The following is a 21,292-nucleotide window of genomic DNA, read 5'->3' as shown; positions in this document are numbered from 1 at the left end:
CTCTGTTATCCTCATTTCACCCCACACCCTTTACCCCCAGAGCTGTCACATTGCTTTGCTTGCTACAACACAGGTGCGAAAATGGTGGGAAAGTATCTTGGCAATGGGAGAGGCTGAGGAGCCCTCAGACCAAACCCTAATCACCCTTGGACCTGTGCTGGTCTTCTCTACCCCACCCAAAAATTGTACCCATTCTCATACCTGCACTGTTGTGGTGCAATTTTCCTCTCCTTGCTTTGTTCCAGTGGTATTAAGCCTTAAGCAAACAGCAGGCCATCCTATGGATAAGTAAACATACAGGAGAAATGAAGTCTGAGTGCTTGGTGGACAGGCAGACACCCTGATCCCTGATGCAAATATCTCTTTCTGTTTAAGTGTCTAATTTGTCTGATGTTTCCTGTCGCTTGATTCCTGCTCTCAGGTCTTCTCTGCTCATTCACAGCCGAATCCACACCTACCCCAATAGTCCTAATACTCCTGCAGGAAATGAGCAACGGGTTCTGCAGCAGTGTGCAAATCTGAAAGAGAGTAAGACATGTGAATCAAAGACACCCAACTGGATCAAAAACACCTGTCAATCTTCCTCTGTAGCTGCCCCTTGCATTGCCCCATTTTGCACAAACCTCCAGAGATCTAAGGCAGTCTTTTCCTTCTTTCCTTCTTTGCAAAAGTAACCAGCCTTAAAGCAGACCTATGGACCAAAGATAAAAAGGTTAAGACAATCAGAAGACCATGGTAGCAACTAAGCGCCTGATGGACAGACCAACATCAAGGATAGGAATCCATATACTGTCTTTCAATATTCAGAGTCCTCTTAGTAGAATATTCTCATTTTATCTTGACCCTCTATTTCAGCATTCCAGATAACAAACATCTCCTCTTGACGTCATATTTTTCGCATTGCTCCCTTCTCCAATTCTGAGGATTCACCACTAGGTGCACCACATCCCTTTGCCTTGCGCAGCATAAATTGGGGGAAGGGCGCCCGCATATTCTAGAAAACAGGTTGTGCAGTGGTACTTGTATTTATAATTTGTCCCACCCTCACCTCCCAGTCCATCTTTTCCACCCCCAATTTTGGATGGAGGTGAGGGAGGAAGGCCAGGAAGTGTGGAGAAACAGGGTAGAGAGGAAAATTTTAGGAGGTATTCCTGGATGCCTGACCTGCTCTGGTCGCAGTCACCCCATCCCGATTCGGGTGTCCAGTCAATGGCTGCTGCCCACCCTCACCCCCCATCCCCACACAACTTAAGAAATACAGGCCGTTTTCCCGTCCCTAGTTTTTCTCAAGCCTCTCCTCTACAGATGCGCGCCGTGGACTGAAATCTACAGACCTACCGCGCACACAGGACACTCCGGCATCAAAGAGGCGCCTGTGGGAAGGGACAGCACCCGGCACGCGGGGTCCGACAGACCCCTTTCCAGAATCAGGGCCCGGGCGGGCGGCCCCTCGCGCCCGCCCGCTCGGCACCCGGCTCCGACCGCCACCCCCGGCGGCCTCCCCGACGCCCCCACCCCGGCTCCCCTCCGCCATTTCGCCCGCAGCAGCCTCCCCCACAGCCCTCTCCTGGCACAGGCACCGTCGACGGCGGAGCGCGGGAGCCCAGAAAGCCCTCCGGGGAGCGGCCGCGCCGTTCGCCTCCCCAGGATCCGAGGGAAGCCCTGCGGCCAAGACCTCGCGCCCCGGACCCGGTCCGCGCCGGTCGCCGCCTCCTCAGCGCCAGGGGTCCCCCGGCGCTGCGTACCTCTCTCAGGGACCCGCTCCGACCCGGTTGCCTCCCCCTCGTCAGGCTGCCAGGGTCCGCGGGGCAGGGTGTGAGCCGGTCGTCGCCCCCGAGACGCCCCCACTTGCCTTCGCAGGCGCAGGGTCCCGATGGTCGGCCTCCCCCTCCTGTCGCAGCTCCTCACTCGGATTCCCACTGCTCGCCGTGTGGGCAGAACGGCAAAGAGGCGTCCCGCCCCCCGCGCGGCTGCGCCAAACCGGGCAGGGGCTGCGAAGGCTGCGGCACCAACAGCTCGCGGCGAGGGTGTCGGGAAGGGGGCGGAGGGATACGGCACGAATGGGCTCGACGCCCCCTCCCAGGCCCACCGTAGTTCCGACCCAGAAAGGGGCGGGGCCGGGAGCAGTCCCGGCCTCAGGGGCGGGGCCACGCCGGCCCTCCACCGCCCCCCGTCGGGCGACCATCCTTCCCGCCCCGCACAGTTCTGGCACCGCAGCGTGTGGGGCCGGCGGGCGGTGGGCAGCGGGGGCCGGGGTTGGGAGGGTAGGGAGGGGCCGCGCTGGAGGGAGCAGCGGATGGATACAGATCGTCCCGGGGGTGTGTGTGTCTGTGTGTGTACAGGACTGCTCGGAGTCCGCTCCCCTACCTTCCCCCATCGCGCCCGCCATCCTCCCTGGGCGCCAGTGGCAGAGGAGCTGTGAGGACGGCCCTCCCCGGGTCTACTTTCCACCTTCTGGGGCCGCGGGCGGGAGGAAGGTGGGAGGCGGCGCCCGTGGAGGCCGAGCCACTGCCTCTCTTCTAAGGGAAAGCAGCCCTAGATAGACCTCTGGCCTGAGGGAACAAACCACCTGTCTGCGCCAGTGTCGTCATCCTCTCTGCCACACTGCCATTTTCTCAGTCGCAGTGGTAGCACGGTAGCACACTTTGCCATTTCGCCGCCCCCGCAGTTGCCCAGGAAAGAGGGCCTTTCCCTCTCAGGACCCGCACCGGCTCAGACAGTCCTCCCTGTCTCTCATCCCATAGCCAGGTGTCAGGCACCAGGTAGGCCCGGTCCTGGCTCCTCTCCCCGGGTTCTGTCAGGTCTTCTCTTGCAGTTGCCTCCAAGCGCTCATCATCTTTGGCAGGGTGGGAATGTGGCAGGGATTAGAACCAACTGGGATCTCACACACTTGCCATACACACCAGTCTACTTTCCCCAGCCATTATTTGGAGAAGGCCCCACCAGGCACCCACTTCCCCAAGACAGAAACCTGCTGGCCCTTGAATCCTCTGATTCCTGCACTCCTATATCCTTCCTGTAGTCTCCAGCCCCTCCTTTCTGTGCTCCATGGGGCAAACAGCAACCCTGGGTAAGCACACCTGTGGTTGAGCACAAACCTGCTGGCACTGTTGCCCGTTTTAAAACCCACCTAAGTGGCACCCTCGCTGTGGTAAGCTGAAAAAGGGTCCCCCAAAGATGTTCACGTCCTGTTCTCCAGAACCTGTAAATATGTGATGTTACATGGCAAAGGAGAATTAAGGTTGCAGATGGAATTAAGATTGCTAATCAGCTGAATGTAAAGTAAGATTACACTGCTGTATCTTGGCCAATGCCATGGCAAGGCTACTTTAAATGTGGAAGAGGCAGGCAGAAGAGTCAGTGTCACAGTGAAGTTGCATGAGAAGGACGCCACAAGTGGACGGGATATCACTAGTTTTGAAGATGGAAGGAAGCCAGAGGCCAAGGACTGCAGGCAGACCCAGAAATTGGAAAAGGCAAGGAGACAGATTCTTCCTAGAACCCCTCGGAAGAATGAAGTCCTCCTATCATCTTTATTTCAGACCAGAGAGACCCTTTTCCTATTTCCAACCTTCAGGACTGTAAGATAATATTTTACTGTTTTTGTTTTTTTAAGCCAGCAAGATTGTGGTAATTTGTTACAGCAGCAGTGGGAACCGAATTCACTCACCATCCTGATAAAGTCCATTCCCCTTCACTTTCTTGAATTGGGCTTCAGCCCCTGGAAGGATCAATTTGGGCGCTCATCTCTCACCACTGTAACCACCCTCTTAAGCGCCTTCTCTCTTTTCTAAAGAAGAGAGATTTTGCAATCATCTTTGAGGTTCGTCTTGGAGAAAGTCCCTATTTACTGAATATCATGGATGAAGGGAACCTTCAGGATGAAAAGGGAACCTTATTCTTACCATGAATTTTCATATCAGCTTTTACTTGTTATTAGATATTTATTATAACTGTACAATATTTAGGTGATAGAGAAAAAATCTAGAGATGATTCTGTACTATATCTAGAGACAACAGATGTCAGTTTTCAGAGGAAAGTCTTTCACTGTGCTCTTTCAATGGCCTCAGCTGAATTGTGGATTTTCTTTGTTCCAAAGTATACTCTCTTGGGTGAATGCCAGGGTGGAAGAAGGGAGTCTGAGCTCTTCTGGGATCTGTGCGTGTGCATGAATCTCTTTGCCTCTCTGAACTGTTCCTTCCCCTTCTGAAAGTGTCTGGTGCCTTTTATTCATTCAACAAATATATATGAGTATCTACTTTGTCCTAGGCACAAACAAAAAAGAAAGAAATCTCTGTTCTCGTGGAGGTGACATTTATTTGTAATTTCATTCTTATTAATTTCTTGTCTAAAAATTTACAGATTTATCCAAAGTCATACCAGCAATCTTATCTGATAATTCTGGATATTGTGAAATCTTGATTCCAAGATACTTTCTGACAGAGGAGTGAATCTACCACTAGCTGACAGATTATACTGTGAGATTTTGAAATACCTGTTGGACAATTTATTGTTAATTCATTTAGAGAACAGACACTACGACTCATTAACATTTATTGAACTGAGAAAAGTCCTATTTTAAGCTCTTTATGTGTATTAGCTCACAAAACTATTTGACATTATGGACTACTATCAAAATAATCTATTACCTTCATGTAACAGGGAAGGAAACCAGCTCAGATGAGTTGTTTCATCTTTAAAGTCAGAGGGAAAAATAAAAGATTAAAATATTAAAAGGATGCTGACCTATGTCTGTCTGACTGGTAGGCACTATTTACTTCATCCTAAAATGGATTCCAGGCTAATAGATTCTGATAGCCAAGGTTCCACTCCCCTGTGCTTCCACCAGACCTGTGTAACCCTGACTTACCCCTGAAATCTAAATCTCAGAACCAAATAACCTCCAAGCATTAAGCCCAGGATACAGATGCAGCTGTGCTATATCATACCTACAGCTCTGCCCCTGACCCCACCCCACCTCCTACATACTTATGCACGTGAACTTTCACACTAGCATATTCCTTGCCTATGCAACACACATGATCTACTCCTCTTCCCTCTTAATCACCATGGACACAGACCTGTTTTTGTCTATTAAGCTTAACTTGGCTATATTCTGTTGTTTTAATTTGCAATTCCATAATGACATAGGATGTTGAGCATATTTTCATATGCTTATTTGCCATCTGTATATCTTTTTTGGTCAATTATCTGTTCAGATCATTGACCTTTTTTTTAAATGAGATTGACTGTTTTCTTATTGTTAAATTTTAAGGGTTCTTTGTATATTTTGGATACCAGTCTTCTATCAGATGTTTTGCAAAGTTTTCTTCTCAATCTCCACTTGTCTTTTCATTCTATTAATAGAGTATTTTGCAGAGAAGGTTTATTTTTAATGAAGTCCAACTTACCAATATTTTCTTTCATGGATCACACTTTTGATGTTGTATCTACAAAGTCCTTGCCAAACACAAAATTACCTAGATCTTTTACTATGTTGTCTTCTAGGAGTTTTATAGTTTTGCCTTTTACATGTAAGTCTATGATCCATTTTAAGTTAATATTACTGAAAGATGTAATGTATGAGTCTAGATTTTCTTTGCATGTAGATGACCAGTCGTTCTAGCATCATCTGTTGAAATGATTATCCTTTCTCCATTGAATTACCTTTGCTCATCTATCAACAACTGGTTGAATATATTTGTGTGGGTCTATTTCTGGTCTCTCTCTTCTGTTGCATTGATCTATTTGTCTTTTCTTTTGCCAATACCACACTGTCTGGATTACTGTGGCTTTACGCAAAATATTGAATTTGGGTAATGTCAGTCCTCTGATGTTCTTCTCCTTCAATATTTGCTATTCTTGGTCTTTTGCCTTTCAATATAAACTTTATAATCTGTTTGCTGATATCCATAAGATAACTTGCAGGGATTTTGATTGGGATTGCATGGAACCTATAAGTTGGGAAGAACTGACATCTTGACAATATTGAATTTTCCTATCCTTGCACATGAAATAGCTCCACATTTATTTAGATCTTTGATTTTTTTCATCAGTGTTTTGTAGTTTTCCTCATATAAGTATTGTACATACTTTGTTAGATTATGCCTAAATATTTCATTTTTGGTGCTAATATAAACAGTATTGTTTTTAATGTCAAATTCCATTTTTTCAATGCTGGTATGTAAGAAAATTTGAATTCTGTATATTAACCTCGTATCTGGCAACAGTGCTATAATTGCTTATTAGTTCCAGGGGTTTTTTGTTGATTCTTTGAGATTCCTACAGATATGATCATGTCATCTGTGAACAAGTACAGTTTTAATTCTTCCTTCCCCATCTGTATATTTTAATTTCTTTTTCTTCTCTTATTGCAATAGCTAGGACGTCCTGTGTGATATTAAACAGGAATGATGAGTGGGGACATCCTCTCCTTGTTCCTAATCTTAGCAGAAAAGCATCTAGTTGCTCAGCCTTGTGATGTTAGCTGTAGGTTTTTTTGTAGATGTTCTTCATTAAGTTTAAGGAGTTTCCTCTATTCCTAGTTTTCTCACTTTTTATCATGAATGGGTGTTCAATTTTGCCAAATGCTTTTTCTGCTCTAAATGATCATATTTTTCTTCTTTAACCTTTGATGTGATGGATTACATTAATTGATTTTCAAAAGTTGAACCAGTATTGTATACTTGGAATAAATTCCACTAGGTTGTGGTGTATAATTCTTTTTATACATTGTTGGGTTTTATTGGCTAACATTTTGTGAGGATTTTTATACCTACGTGCATGAAAGATACTGGCCTGCAATTTTTCCTTTTTGTAATGTATGTGCTTGGTTTGGGTACTAGGTTAATGCTGTTCTCATAGAATTTGGGGGGGGGAATTATTCCCTCAACTTCTATTTTCTTTAAGTGATTGTGTAAAATTGGTATAATTTCTTCATTAAGTGTTTGATATAATTCACCAGTGAACCTGAGTCTGGTGTTTTCTCTTTTGTAAGGTTAATCATTGATTCAATTTCTTTAATAGTTATAGGTATATGCAGAGTACCTATTTATCCTTGTGTCAATTTTGGTAGATTGTGTCTTTCAAGAAATTGTAATTCTTCTAGGTTGTCAATGTTTTGGGACAAAGTTGTTCATAATATTCCTTTATTATCCTTTTAAGGTCCATGGGAACATTTCTGGTGTTAGCAATTTGTGTCTTTTCTCCCTTTTCTTAGTTAACTTGGCTAGAGGCATATAAATTTTATTAATCTTTCAAAGAACCAACTTTTGGTTTTATTGAATTTCTCTATTGATTTCCTGTTTTTAATAGCACTTATTTCTGCTCTAATTTTTAAAATCTCTTTTCTTCTGCTTACTTTGGATTTAATTTGCTCTTCTTTCTCTAGTGGCTAAGGTGGAAACTTCAGTTATTAATTTTAGATTGTTTTTCCTTTCTAATACATTCATTCAATGCTATAAATTTCCCTCTAAACATCCCACAACTTTGATAAATTTTCACAATTTTTTTTAGAATATTTAAAAATTTCTCTTGAGAGTTCTTTGACCCACGTGCTATTTAGAAGTGTGTTGGTTAATCTCCAAGTGTTTTAGGGTTTCCAGTTATTTTTCTGTAATTAGTGTTTAGTTTAATTTCATTGTGATCTGAGAGCACGGTTTGAATGATGTCTATTCTTTAAAAAATTTTAAGGTATGTTTTATATCCCAGGATGTGGTCTATCTTGCTGAATGTTCCATGTGAGCTTGAGAAGAATCTGTATTCTGCTGTTTTGGATGAACAAAACAGAATACACAAAAATTTATAAATATTAACTAGGTACTGTTGATTGATGGTGCTGTTCAATTCAAGTTTGTTTTTACTGATTTTTCTACCTTCTGAGTCTGTCAGTTACTGATAGAGTGGTGTTGAAGTCTCCCACTATAATAGTGGATTTGTCTTTTTTCCTTCAATTCTGTCCGTTTTTTCCCTATGTATTTCTGTACTTTTTTTGTCAGGTGCGTACACATTAAGGATTGTTATGTCTTCTTTGAGAACTGGGCCACTTATCAGTATGTAATTCCCCCTTTCTCCTGGTAATGTTCCACGCTCTGCATCCTGCTTTATCTGAAATTAATAGAGCTACTCTGGCTTTCACTTGTTTAATGTAAATTTGTTTAATGATGGTATTTCTTTCTCCATCCCTTTATTTTTAATCTATTGGTGTCTTTATATTTAAAGTAGGTTTCTTTTAGACTACATGTAGCTGGATCTTATTTATTTAATCCACCCTGACAGTCTATCTTTTTTGATTGGTGTTAGACCATTGACATCTATGATCATTGATAGAGCTGGATAAATACCTACCATATTTGTTACTGTTTTCCATATGTTGCCCTTTTTCTTTTTTTGTCTTATCTTTTTCTGCCTTCTCTGTTTTAAATTATACATTTTATATATCATTTCTCTCTTCTCTTAGCATATAAATGATACTTCTAATTTTACTTTTCTAGTGGTTGCCCTAGAGTTTGCAATATTCAAGGCCACTTTCAAATAACACCATACTGTTTCACAGGTAGTGCAAGTACTTTACAACAGAGTATTTCCAATTCCTCCCTCTTATCCCTGATAACATTGCTGTCATTCATTTCACTTATCTATAAGCTGTAATCACCACATACACTGTTGATATGCTTATTTTGAACAAACTGTAATCTGTTAAATCAACTAAGAATAAAAAGACTTCATTTCACCTTCATTTATTCCTTCTCTAACACTCTTCCTTTTTTCAATAGATATTAATTTTTGATCTATATAATTTTCCTTCTCTCTGAAGAATTTTGTTTAACATCCCCTGCAGGACAAGTCTACTGGGGACAAATTCTCTCAGTTTTTGTTTGTCTGAGAATGTCTTTATTTCTCCTTCACTTTCAAAGAATAATTTTACTGAATACAGAATTCTAGATTGGTAATTTTTTTCCTTCAACACTTTAAACATTTCTCTCCACTCTCTTCTGCTTGTATGGTCTCTGAAGAGAAATCTGATGTAATTCTTACTCCTGCTCCTCTATAGGTAATGTGGTAGGTTTCCCTGGCTTTTTTCAATATTTTCTCTTTGTCTTTGATGTTCTCCCATCTGAATATAATAGCCTAGGTATAGATATTCTGGTTTTTATCCTGCTTCATGTTCTCTGAGCTTCCTAGATCTATGGTTTGAAGTGTGTCATTAATTTTGGAAACTTCTCAGCCATCATTACTCAAATATTTCATCTGTTTCTCTCTTTTCTGTTTTTGTGGTATTTCTATTACATGTATGTTACACCTTTTGTAACTGTCCCACAGTTTGTGGATATTTTGTTCAGTCTTTTTCACTTTTTATCTCTTTGTATTCTCTTTCGGAAGTTTCTACTGACATTTCTTCAAGCTCATTGATTTATTCTCAGCCATGTTCAGTCTATTGAGGAGCCCATCAAAAACATTCTTCATTTCTTTTACACTGTTTTTGATTTCTAGCATTCACTTTTTGATTCTTTCTTAGGGTTTACAGCTCTGTGTTTATATTACCATCTGTTTTTGCATGTTGTCCACTTTTTCCATTAGAGCACCTAGCATATTAACCATAGTTGTTTTAAATTCCTGGTCTAATTCCAAAATTTCTGCCATATCTGGATCTGTTTCTGATGCTTACTCTGTCTCTTGATACTGGTGTGCTGGGGTTTTTTGTTTGTTCGTTTGTTTTGTTTTTGTGAGTTTTTTTGGCTTTTAGTATGCCTTGTAATTTTTTGTTAAAAGGTAGACAGTATGGGTTAAAGAAACTGAGGTAAATAGGCTGTTAGCATGAGGTTTTATGTTTATCTGGCTAGGAGTTAGGCTGTGTGTACTGTTTGCTATAGCTCTATGTGTCAGAGGCTAAATATTCTGTTGTCCTTGTTTTAGTTTCTCCTGTTGTCTTTGGGTTTCCCTAGAGACTTTTAAAAACAGAAATGTGACCTTGCCGAGGCTGGGAAGGCATCTTGGTACTGTATGTGATACAAATGATGCCCTTACAAGGATATCACATCTAGCTTTTATCTTAATATTTAGAAAGGAATGTGCAAACATCACAGAAGCATGTTTCCCAAATATTATTCCACTGAACGTGAGGCCATCAGGATGTTAAGGGGCATTCCATTTTTTAACGTGGTCTAATGAAACTGGGAAATGTTTTTATAGAAGACCCTGAAATATTTTGATTAAAATGATGTGAAAGACCTATGAGTAGAGTTTAAAAGAGAAGAGATTTTTTAGGAGTAAAATAAAGCTGAGGGGAGATGTAAGTAGTTGGAGGGTTATTATAAGCTAGATATACCACAGCTGCCTTATCTCCATAAAGTCAGAAGTTGACATACTGCAGCAAGAGAGAGATGGGTTAGAAATGGACTGCATAGTGAGGGTGTGAGAGAAAAATATTAACTTATTATTGTAAGAGATCATATCATCTTCAACTCTGGACACATGATAGGAAAGGCAAAAAACCATTTAAGGATGATTTATGTGTCTTGCTGCCTGAAGCTGCCAGGAAGGTAACTCTGAATTTCTTTCTCACTCCAGAATTCCATGACCCTAGTCCTGTAGGTCCTAGGATGCGGGGTAGAGACGTTTTCTTAAAGAAGGTCTGAGATGTACACTTCCTTCAACTTTAATCTGCTCTTATTATACATGAGCCTTATTGATGTGGTTGGAAGGTGTGGGGGGAATGGGAAACATTCTATGGTTCTATTATTTGGTCTCAGTGTTTCAGTGAGCCTTTGTCCCTGGTTTGTGACATTCACAAGTGCTTCTCAGTTTTTTTTTTTTTTAGGTGAGACAGGAGGTCTATAGGGGGCTAGAGTTGTGTATTTTCCTCTAGTCTGTGAACTCACAAATGTTTCTTACCTATTTTTCCTCCCAAGGCAAGATAAGAAATGCTAGATGGGGCTGGAATTGAAAAAAAAGCCTTTCCCCTGGTGGGATAAGGCTCTAGTAGTTTTTTCCCATTCAGAGCAGGCAGTTGTCATGGAGAATGCTCTGAGTGTATTTCAAAATGTTTGCTCTTCCCATCCCTCTGCTGTATCCATGAGGGAATACTTCTTGGCTCTTCACCATGAGAACTGAGTGGTTTTCCTGGAGGTCAAATCCACAAAAGCTCCTGTAAGACTGTGACACACAGAATTTCTCACTCCCTTGATGGTCCACACTCAGCCTCCAGCAATTTATCAAAATTACCATTCAACTGTTCCTACCAGTTTTGGCTCCAGTGGATTCTACTCCAGGTAAGCAGATCTCAACTGTGACTCTGAATTTGTCTGTTTCTCCAGATTTTGTAGTGGTGATTTGGCCTATGATCTTAGTTATCTGATGGGTCCAAGAAAAGCCAGGTATTTTCAGTTTTTTCAGATTTTTCTTGTGACTTTGGGAGTCACGACTTCCAGGCTCTTTATATATTGTAACTGAAACCAAAATTTTGGATGGAAGACTTAATTTATGCTGTTTGAAGATGTGTTGACAGCTATTTCCCCTCAAGTCTCTGTATACCCTTTAACTCATTCCTCTTCCTTATTCAAGTACTTACTCAAATTGACCACTGAATAAGTGTTACTGCGCCACCATAAAGGAAGTGACAGAAGGTGATTGCAATTTTTTTTTTTTACAACTAAGAGTTATTTAACAGAAATTATTTGAACCAGGAATTCTACTTCTAGGAGTATGTCCTAAGGAAATAGTTAAGGATGTGCAAGCCAGTTTAGCTACAAGTGTATCAGTCCTCTGCTATCCCTTCAACGATGGGATGACTGTAGAGAAGAAAAATATCACAGAGGGAGTGCACTGAAGGCATAGATGGAAACAGAAAAACTGAGACAAGTGGTCTAGACAGCAGCAAACACAAACACCTACATGATCCACAGATCTGTTTTTCAAAATCTGTTCTCAGTATTCTGGAATTCACCCAGGTGATAATGTGGGGTAGAAAAGGGCAAAAACAATAACTTGACTGAAATAAATAAAAACACACAGGTGAAATGTACCATTTAGTGACAGAAATTTACTACGGGAATGTTCATCACAGAATTGTTTTTAATAGGAAAAAATAGAGATAACCTAAATATATGAGTATAGGAAATTTGTTAATTATGGCAAGCTCAGTAGATGGGATTCTATGCCAACAATAAATGGAAGTGTCTGTTTCAGAAACACCTTGTCATCATTGGGCTTTATCCAACTTTTATTTTTGTCAATATGCTGGGTAAAAAATGGAATACTATTATTTTGATTTATATTTCTACAATTGTGCAGGAGCATATCAGGGCATACTACATTAAAGTAGCAGTAACAAATGACCCTCAAATCTCAGTAACTTAAAGCAACAAAAATGTATTTCTTGTTCATACTACATACCCAACACAGGTTGGTTGGGGCTACACTTACTAAGATTAAAGTGATGGAACAGTCACTGTATGGAACATTGCTGGTTACCATGGAATAGGAAAAGACAGATCATGACAAATCACCCAGTGGCTATTAAAATTTTACCCCCGAACTGACAAAAATTTTTCTGTTATGTTCCACTAATTAAAGCAAGTTATATGGCCATAGCTGTGTTCAAAAGGAATGGGGAAGTGCAAGACTAAGTGTCTGAAAATTACACAGAAGGAAATCTTGGTTAGATTGCCATATATGTTCTAACTAGTGTTTCTAGTATATGCTATCTTTTCACTTGTTTATGGTAATTTACAACAGCTTTATTGAGATACAGTCTACTTACCATACAATTCACCAATTTAAAGTGTACGATTCAATGGCATTTAATAGATTCAGAATTGTGAATGCATCATCAAAATCAATTTTGGAACATTTTCATTAGCCCAAGAATATACCCTGTAGCCCTTAGCTATCAGACTCCTTGCCCCTATTCCTAAACCAGAGACAACAACGAATCTGCTTTCTGTCTCTGTAAATTGGCCTTTTCTGGACATTTCATATAAATGGAATCATGTGATATGTGGTCCTTACTAGCTTCTTTCACTTATCACTTGTAACATGTATCAGTACGTCATTGTTTTATTGCTGAAAATTATCCCATGATATAAACAGGCCACATTTTATTTATCCATTTATCAGCGATGGATATTTGGGTTGTTTCCACTTATTGACTATTATGAATAATGCTGTTATGAACACTTGTGTTCAACATTTTGTTTGGACATATGTTTTCATTTCTCTTAGATGTATACCCAGGAGTAGAATTGATGGAACATATGGTCACCTTTTGAAGTTACTGTTTCCCAAAACAACCACACCACTTTACATTCCCACCAGCAGTGTATGAGGATTCCAATATCTCCCTATACTTTCTAGCACCTTTTATTATCTGTCTTTAGTATTATAGTCATCCTAGTGGGTATGAAATGGTACCTAATTGTGGTTTTGATTTTCCTAATGGCTGATGATGTTGAGCATCTTTTCATGTGCTTATTGGTCACTTTTATATCTTCTTTGGATAAACGTCTATCCAGGTCCTTTGACCATTTAAAAATTGGATTATTTATCTTTTTATTATTGATTTGTACCTTTATTATTGAGTTGGAACCGTTTTTTATACATTTTAGATCCAAGTCCCTTACCAAATGTATGATTTGCAAAATTCTCTCCAATTTTGTGGATTGACATTTCATTTACTTGATTGTGCCTTTTGAAGCACAAAAGTTTTTAATTTTGATGATGTCCAGTTTGTCTATTTTTCCTTCTGTTGCTTGTGCTTTTCATGTCATATGTTTGAAACTACTACTTAATCCAAGGTCACATAAATTTATACCTATGTTTTATAGTTTTAGGTCTTACATTTAGGACGTTGATCAATTTTGAGTTTTAAAATATGGTGTGAGGTAGGGATCCAAATTCATTCTTTTGCATGTGCTTATCCAGTTGTGCCAGCACCATTTGTTGAAAAGACAATTCTTACCCCATTGTATGGTCCTCGCATCCTTGTCAAAACTCAATAAATATAAAGATTTATTTCTGGACTCTCAATTCTATTCCACTGATATATGTGTGTGTGTGTGTGTGTGTGTGTATATATATATATATATATATATATATATATATATATATATATATATATATCTACCCTATGTCAGTACTGCACAGTCCTGATTACTGTAGCTTTGTAATAAGTATTGAAATCTCACAGTGTAAATCCTCCAACTTTGTTCTTTTTAAAGATTATTTTGGCTATTCTGGATCCCTTGCACATACATATAAGTTTTAGGAACAGCTTGTGAATGCCTGAAAAAAAACGGAGCTGTAATGTGGTAAGGATTGCATTTAATCCATAGATCAATTTGGCCAGTATTGGTACCTTAACAATACTAAGTTTTCCAATCCATGAACACAGGATGTCCTTCCATTTGTTTAGTTCTCTAATTTCTTTCAACAATGGTTTGTAGGTTTTCAGTGTACAAATCTTACACTTTTTTGGTTAAATTTATTTCTAAGTTTTTTATTCTTTTTAATGGTATTGTAGTTGTTTTTAAAATTTTATTGGTTTGCTCATTACTACTGTATAAAAATACAACTGTGTTTTGTATATTGATATTTTATCATGCGAATTTGCTCAACTTATTGGTTTTAATAGTTTCTTAGTGGATTTCCTAGGATTTTCTAAATATAAGATTAATTCACCTGCAAATGTTTCGGTATTATGAATCATGTCAACATTATCAGTTAACTTTATCAATCTTTTTTTTTAATGCCCCCATTGATTTCTATCTAACCAGCCATGGCATTTTCTCTCACCAAGAATATAAGTAAAAAAAATTCTCTTGGTACTTTTATGTTTCAATATTTGCGTTTAAATCTTTGAACTAATTGCAGTTTATTGTGGTGGAATGTATTTTATGTTATTTATCTCCAAATAGGTTGCCACTCTACCAAATTGTGGTAAAATATACATAATATTTATTACTTTAGTCATTTGTAAGTGTATAATTCAATGGCATTAAATACATTCACAATGTTGTATAATCATCACTACTATTTATACCAAAACATTTTCATCATTCCCAACAGAAACACTATACCCAATAAAAAATAACTCCTCTTTTTCTCCACCCCTAAGCTCCTGGTAAACACTATTCTACTTTATGTCTCCATAAATATGCCTATTCTAGGTACCTTATACAAGTGGAATACTATAATATTTGTGCTTCTGTGTCTGCCATATTTCACTAAGTATAATGTCTTCAAGGCCAATCCATGGTTTAGTACATACCAAAATTTCATTCCTTCCTATGGTTAAATAAAATTCCATTTTATGTATATACCATATTTTGTGTACCCATTCATCCACCAATGGGCTCTTAGGTTGTTTCCACCTTTTGGCTATTGTGAATAATAATGCTAGAACACTGGTGTATACATATTTCAAGTTACTGCTTTCAATTATTTTGGGTATATAGCCAGGTGTGGGATTGCTGGGTCATATGATAGTTCTATGTTTAACCTTGTGAGAAGCTGACAAACTGTTTTCAACTGCAGCCATGCTATTTTACATTCCCACCAGCAATGCACAAGAGTTCTAGTTTCTCCACATCCTTGCCAATGCTTGCTACTTTAGTTTAAAAAAATTATAGGTATCCTAGTAGGTGTAAACTGGTATCTCGTGGTTTTGATTTGCATTTCACTCATGACTAATGATGCTGAACATTTTTTCACATGCTTATTGGCCATTTGTTATGTTCTCTGGAGACATGTTTTAAGTCCTTTGCCCATTTTTAAATTGGGTTGTTTGCTTTTTTGTTGTTTAGTTTTAGGAGTTCTTTATGTATTATGGATATTAATCACTTTTAAGATATATCATTTCCAAATATTTTCTCCCATTCAGTAGGTTGTCTATCCACTTTCTTGATAGTATCTTTTGATGTACAAAAGTTCTTAATTTTGATGAAGTCCAATTTATGTATTTTTGTTGTTGCTGTTGCCTGTGCTGTTTGGTGTCATATCCATGAAATTGTTGTCAAACCTAGTATCATGAAATTTTCTCGAATGTTTTCTTCTGAGAGTTTTACAGGTTTAGCTCTTAAGTTTAGGTCATGGATTCATTTTGAGTTATGTTTTGTATATGGTGTAAGATAAGGGTCCAACTTAATTGTTCTGCATGTGGATGTCCAGTTTCCCTGCACCATTTATTCAAAAGACTGTCCCTTCTCAATGGAAGGGTCTTGGCATCCCTTGTGGAAAACCAATTGACTATTGATTTTCTGTTTATATCTGGGGTCTCTATTCCATTGGTCTATGTGTCTGTCCTTATTGCAACTACCATACTGTTTTTTGTTTTGTTTATTTACTTACTTATTTATTTATTTATTTATTTTTGGCTGCATTGGGTCTTCATTGCTGCACGTGGGCTTTCCATACTGTTTTAATTACCATAGCTTTGTAGTAAGTTTCGAAGTTGGGAAGTATGAGTCCTCAATTTATTTTTATTTTTCAAGACAGTCATGGCTATTCAAGGCCCCTTCCAATTCCATATGAATCTGAAGATCAGCTTTCATATTTCTGCAAAAAAAGGCTCTTTGAATTTTTATTGCATTGAATCTGTAGATCACTTTGGAAAGCATTGACATCTTAACAATGTTATGTCTTCCTATCATGAACACAGAATGTCTATCCATTTATTTAGGTCTTCTTTAATTCTTTCAGGAATGTTTTGTAGCTTTCAGCAAGCAAGTCTTTCAGCTCCTTGGTTAATTTATTACAAAGTATTTAATTATTTCAGATGCTATTGTAAAAGGAATTGCTTTCTTAATTTCCTTTTTGGATAGTTCATTGCTTCTGTATAGAAACACAAGTGATTTTTTTGAGTGTGTTTTGTACCCTGCAACTTTGCTGAGTTGGGATTGTTAGCTCTAATAGCTTTCTTGTGGATTATTTGGGATTTTCTGTATAACAGATCATATCAGCAGTGAATAGTGATAGTTTTACCTCTTCCTTTCCAATTTGTATGTCTTTTCTTTTTCTTGTCTAATAGCTCTGGCTAGAATTTCTAGTACAATGTTGACTTGCAGCAATGAAAGTGGGAAATCATGTCTTATTCTTGATTTTAGGGGAAAATCCTTTAGACTTTCACCATTGAGTATGATGTTAGCTGTGGAATTTTCATAAATACTTGTTATCATGTTGAGAAAATTTCCCTCTATTCCTAGTTTTCTGAGTGTCTTTATTATGAAAGGGTATTGGATTTTGTCAAATGCTTTTTCTGTATCAACTGAGATGATCATTTTGTCTTCTTTCATTTATATTAGTGTGATATATTACATTGGTTGATTTTCTTATGTTGAAACACCCTTGAATTCCCGGGATAAATCCCATTTGGTTATGCTGAATAATCCTTTTAATATGCTGTTGGATTTGCTTTGCTAATATTTTGTTGAGAATATTGGTATTATAGTTATAAAGGATATTAGTTTGTAATTTTATTTTCTTGTGGTATCTTTATCTGGCTGTGGTATCAGGGTAATGCTGGCCTCACAGAAAGAGTTTTAGGAAGTGTTCCCTTCTCTTCAGTTATTTTGGAAGAATTTGTGAAGGACTGGTGTTAATTCTTCATTAAATACGTAATAGAATTCACTGGTGAAAGTATCTGGTCCAGGACTTTTATTTGGGGGAGGTTTTTGACTACTGATTCAATCTCTTTATTTGTTTTAGGTATATTGAGTTTTTTTTTTATTATGGTAAAAACCACATAACATAACATTTAACATCTTAACAATTTTTCAGTGTACAGTTGAATAGGGTTAAGTATATTCACATTATAGTACAAAAGATCTCCAGAACTTTTTCATCTTTCAAACCTGAAACTCTACCCATTAAACAATTCCTCTTTTCCCCTTCCCCTGGCCCATGGAAACCATTATTCTATTTTCTGCAGCTATGATTTGACTACTTTAGAGACCTCATATAAGTGGAATCATATAGTATTTGTCTTTATGTGACTGGCTAATTTCACTTAGCATAATGTCATTAAGGCTATTTCCATATTGAAGCATGTGACAGGATTTCCTTCCTTTTTAGTGCTGAATAAAATCCCATTGTATGCATATACATATTTTGTTTATCCACTCATCCTTCAGTGGACATTTTGGTTGCTTCCACCTCTTGGTTATAGTGAATAGTGCTGAATTCGTTCATTGGTTCTATCAGTGTTTGTGTGTATGTAATTTTTAGCATTTTCTACATATAAGATCAAGCCATCTACAGAGAGAATTTTACTTCTTGCTTTCCAAATTGAATGCCTTTTATTTCTTTTTCTTGCCTAATTCCTCTGGCTAGGACTTCCAATACTATGTTGAATAGAAGTGGTGAGAGTGGGCATCCTTGCCTTGTTGCTGATTTTAGAGGAAAAGCTGTCAGGCTTTCACCACTGAGTGCAATGATAGTTGTAGGCTTTTCACATATGACCTTTATTATGTTGAGGAAGTTTCCTTCTATTTTTAGCTTATCGAGTGTTTTTGTCATGAAAAGGAGTTGAATATTTTAAAATTCTTTTTCTGCATCGATTGATATGATCATGTGGTTTGCTTTATAGTTCTATTTTTAACTTATCACGAAATCATCTAATTATTGCAGTTTCATGATAAACACTTACCTATTTTAAATTTAATTTCACATTTTGAATTTAAGGTCTGTTTAAGGTAGTGTTACACTAGAAGAGGAATGAAATAATAAAAGATACTAGTGAAATTCATGGTACACTCTAGTTTTCATGATCACTACCAAATTATGTCTGTGCATTTTGTCACTTTAACCTAGTGCCTTGCATGGTGCTAGTCACAGTGTCACTACTTGATAGAAGATGAGAATTCCTGGGTAGAATCTCTCAGATAGCAGTTCTTCACGCATGGAAGTAATGTCCTCAGTTGGCTAGAAGGGTACACACTCTGAGTACACTTTCTTGTTAACAGTTTTTGCCTTCCCTTTCAGAGTCTAATGACAGCAGCTGATAGGAGAACCTAACCCTTTGCCTTCTTGGTATGATGCAGTCTAGGTTTAGAGAATGTGAGGCAATTCTTGTGACATTTATAAAATTATCCAGAAAGGAGGAAAGCAATTGATATTTAACATTTGGATATGAGCCTTATTAGGTGCACACACTGTCCCTTCTCATCAGCATCTGCATTTCCCTTTAAAAGCTCCCAGAGCTCCCCATTATTGGTGGTTTAGATGCTGCCTATAGCACTTATTAGTGCTACCAGAAAGCTAAACTGTCACTCACTTTTAAAATATTAATATGAAATAATAAAGAGGCTAATGTATTAAGTTGTGATAACCATCCCCATAGACATATTTTATCTTGTCACACTTGTCTACCTAATTTCCTAATGAGGTATTTCTAAAAGTGAAAGTGCTGAAGCCAAAAGTTTGGGCCTCCTCTGTTCATTGATACTTACCACAAATTACTCCTGCTTAAAATTCATACCATATTACAGTCCTTACAGCAAGGTATTGGCACGCCTGTAAAATTAAAATTCCTCTAATTTTATGTACTCAATAATTTAAATGAAAAACCTCACCACTGTGAACCTCACCAATAGATGAAAATCAGTATGTTTCTTTCATTACGTGTGAATTTAAAGATACTCTTAGTACTTTAGTTGGCAATCTTTATTTCTTGTTTTGTGACAAATCTCTTCATGGTCTTTACTCATTTTGAGACAGGAGGTAGATGGGTCCCCCCAGGGTAAGGAATTGGAGATTCGTTCCCTGTGGACCGATACTCCAAGATGAGTATAGCAGGACAATCGAGAGAGGAGGCTAGAAGATAAGAGACCACATATTTCTCATCCTTGAAGTCAAGGAGACCTTCCCGACTAGAAAGCTCCTTGGAGGTCAAAAGGCAAGTGATGCTAAGCTACCCATAGGCCTCTTTGGTGGAATCCATCTTGGCTGAGAGATGCATGCACACACATGGGAGCATCCTGAGATATACCAAATACGTACTCCAGGCAAATCAAAATGATTGGCCAAAGGAAACCTGGAAGAAATGCCCCATATAAGTGATTTAAACTACCACGAGGGCATGAGTCTCTCTCTGCGTCTGCCCATGTGTCTATCCACGCATACTGTATGCTTTTTCCTCCTAATAAATGCTTTACTTATGTCACTACTTTCCATCTTTGTGGGAATTCTTTTCTGCAAAGCCGAAGGGCCAGGCCTTGTAACTGACCAGTGGTCTAGTGGTTAGGGTTTGGCACTTTCACCGCTGCGGCCTGGGTTCGATTCCCGGTGTGGGAACCAAAACCCTGCTTCAAGCCACTGAAGGCCGAGGCCACCCAAGATCATATTTGGTGCCGAAACCCGGGACTTCAAGGTAAACCGCGGGCTTCGCCCAGCTGCGGCTTGAGGCCTCTGACTTTTGCTCTTGCTTTCTTTCTTTCACTCTCCACTTTGCATTCTTTTCAAGACCTGCAGGGCATAACCTCTGTCCACCTACAGTGTTATGGCTCCCTCCAACATTGGGGGTGGCAGTGGGATTCCCCAGGCCGTGCAGATTAAAATAACGCTTGGGTGACAGCTGACGCTGTCCTTTGGGACCTGGTGGAAATGTGATTTCCTACCGTGCAGGAGCCCCAGGGGTCTCTCTCTCTTTCTCTCGCTCTCCCTCTCTCACTGCCCCGTATGGAACACTCCACTACGCTTTTCCTTCCCACCTTACTCACACAAGAAGGTCTCTTTCTCACTTCATATCTCCGTGCCCTTTTAGGGAAGGATTTCCTGGATATCATTCTTAAGATTCCTGGGCCCTACCACTGCCAAACCCAGTGCTGCTTGTGTCAGACAAAATTGTCAGACAATTCCCAATTCTATCTTAGCTGCCAGACAGGACAAAGGATTTTGGGTTCTTCTGCTGTCTAGTCTCTCACCTCACTCAACACCCGGAAATTTACTATGAGAATTTCTCCATCTCCTGCCCTTCGAGCCTTGAACCCCATGCCACCTTCCATAGCGCTCAACTCCAATTTCTCCAAGGGTTCTTCTTCGCATCTATCAGACCCCCTTTAGTCCAGGCCTTGGCAGCATACACACTGCTACGGACAGCCTATTGGGCTGGCCGCTACCCAGAAGCCCGAATTATAAATTTTGTAGATACTCAGTCATGAGGAATACACCCCAGCATAGGAAGACATCATAGGACATAAGCTCTATAGCCATGGGATCCCTCCTAAGGAAAGTCCTGGCAACCGGTCTGCACTAGTTCAAATGTCCTCCCCTGGTTATGTGGGGAGACACCTTGGGCAA

At 39.3% G+C, this 21,292-nt stretch overlaps 1 protein-coding gene across 3 annotated transcripts in view; it reads right to left on the bottom strand.

Annotated features, from left to right (window-relative positions):
* The window catches only part of GPRASP2 (G protein-coupled receptor associated sorting protein 2), an 82,179-nt gene that overhangs the window by 3,343 nt on the left and 57,544 nt on the right, over positions 1-21,292 (bottom strand). Inside the window, exons 1-4 of one of the 3 annotated variants that reach the window (XM_061178298.1) lie at positions 1,746-2,017; positions 624-691; positions 459-518; positions 202-278 (exon numbers count right to left, since the gene is read on the bottom strand). The gene's annotated coding sequence lies outside the window, so the exon portion shown is untranslated. Of the gene's footprint in view, positions 1-201; positions 519-623; positions 692-1,745; positions 2,018-21,292 lie in introns of those variants that run through there. The other 2 variants (XM_061178297.1, XM_061178301.1) reach the window with 2 other exon arrangements.

This window comes from Eubalaena glacialis, chromosome X (genome assembly GCF_028564815.1).
Source record: "Eubalaena glacialis isolate mEubGla1 chromosome X, mEubGla1.1.hap2.+ XY, whole genome shotgun sequence".
Classification (NCBI taxonomy): domain Eukaryota; kingdom Metazoa; phylum Chordata; class Mammalia; order Artiodactyla; family Balaenidae; genus Eubalaena; species Eubalaena glacialis.
Note: the sequence above shows the minus strand (reverse complement) of the source record. Positions and strands in the feature narration are given on the sequence as shown.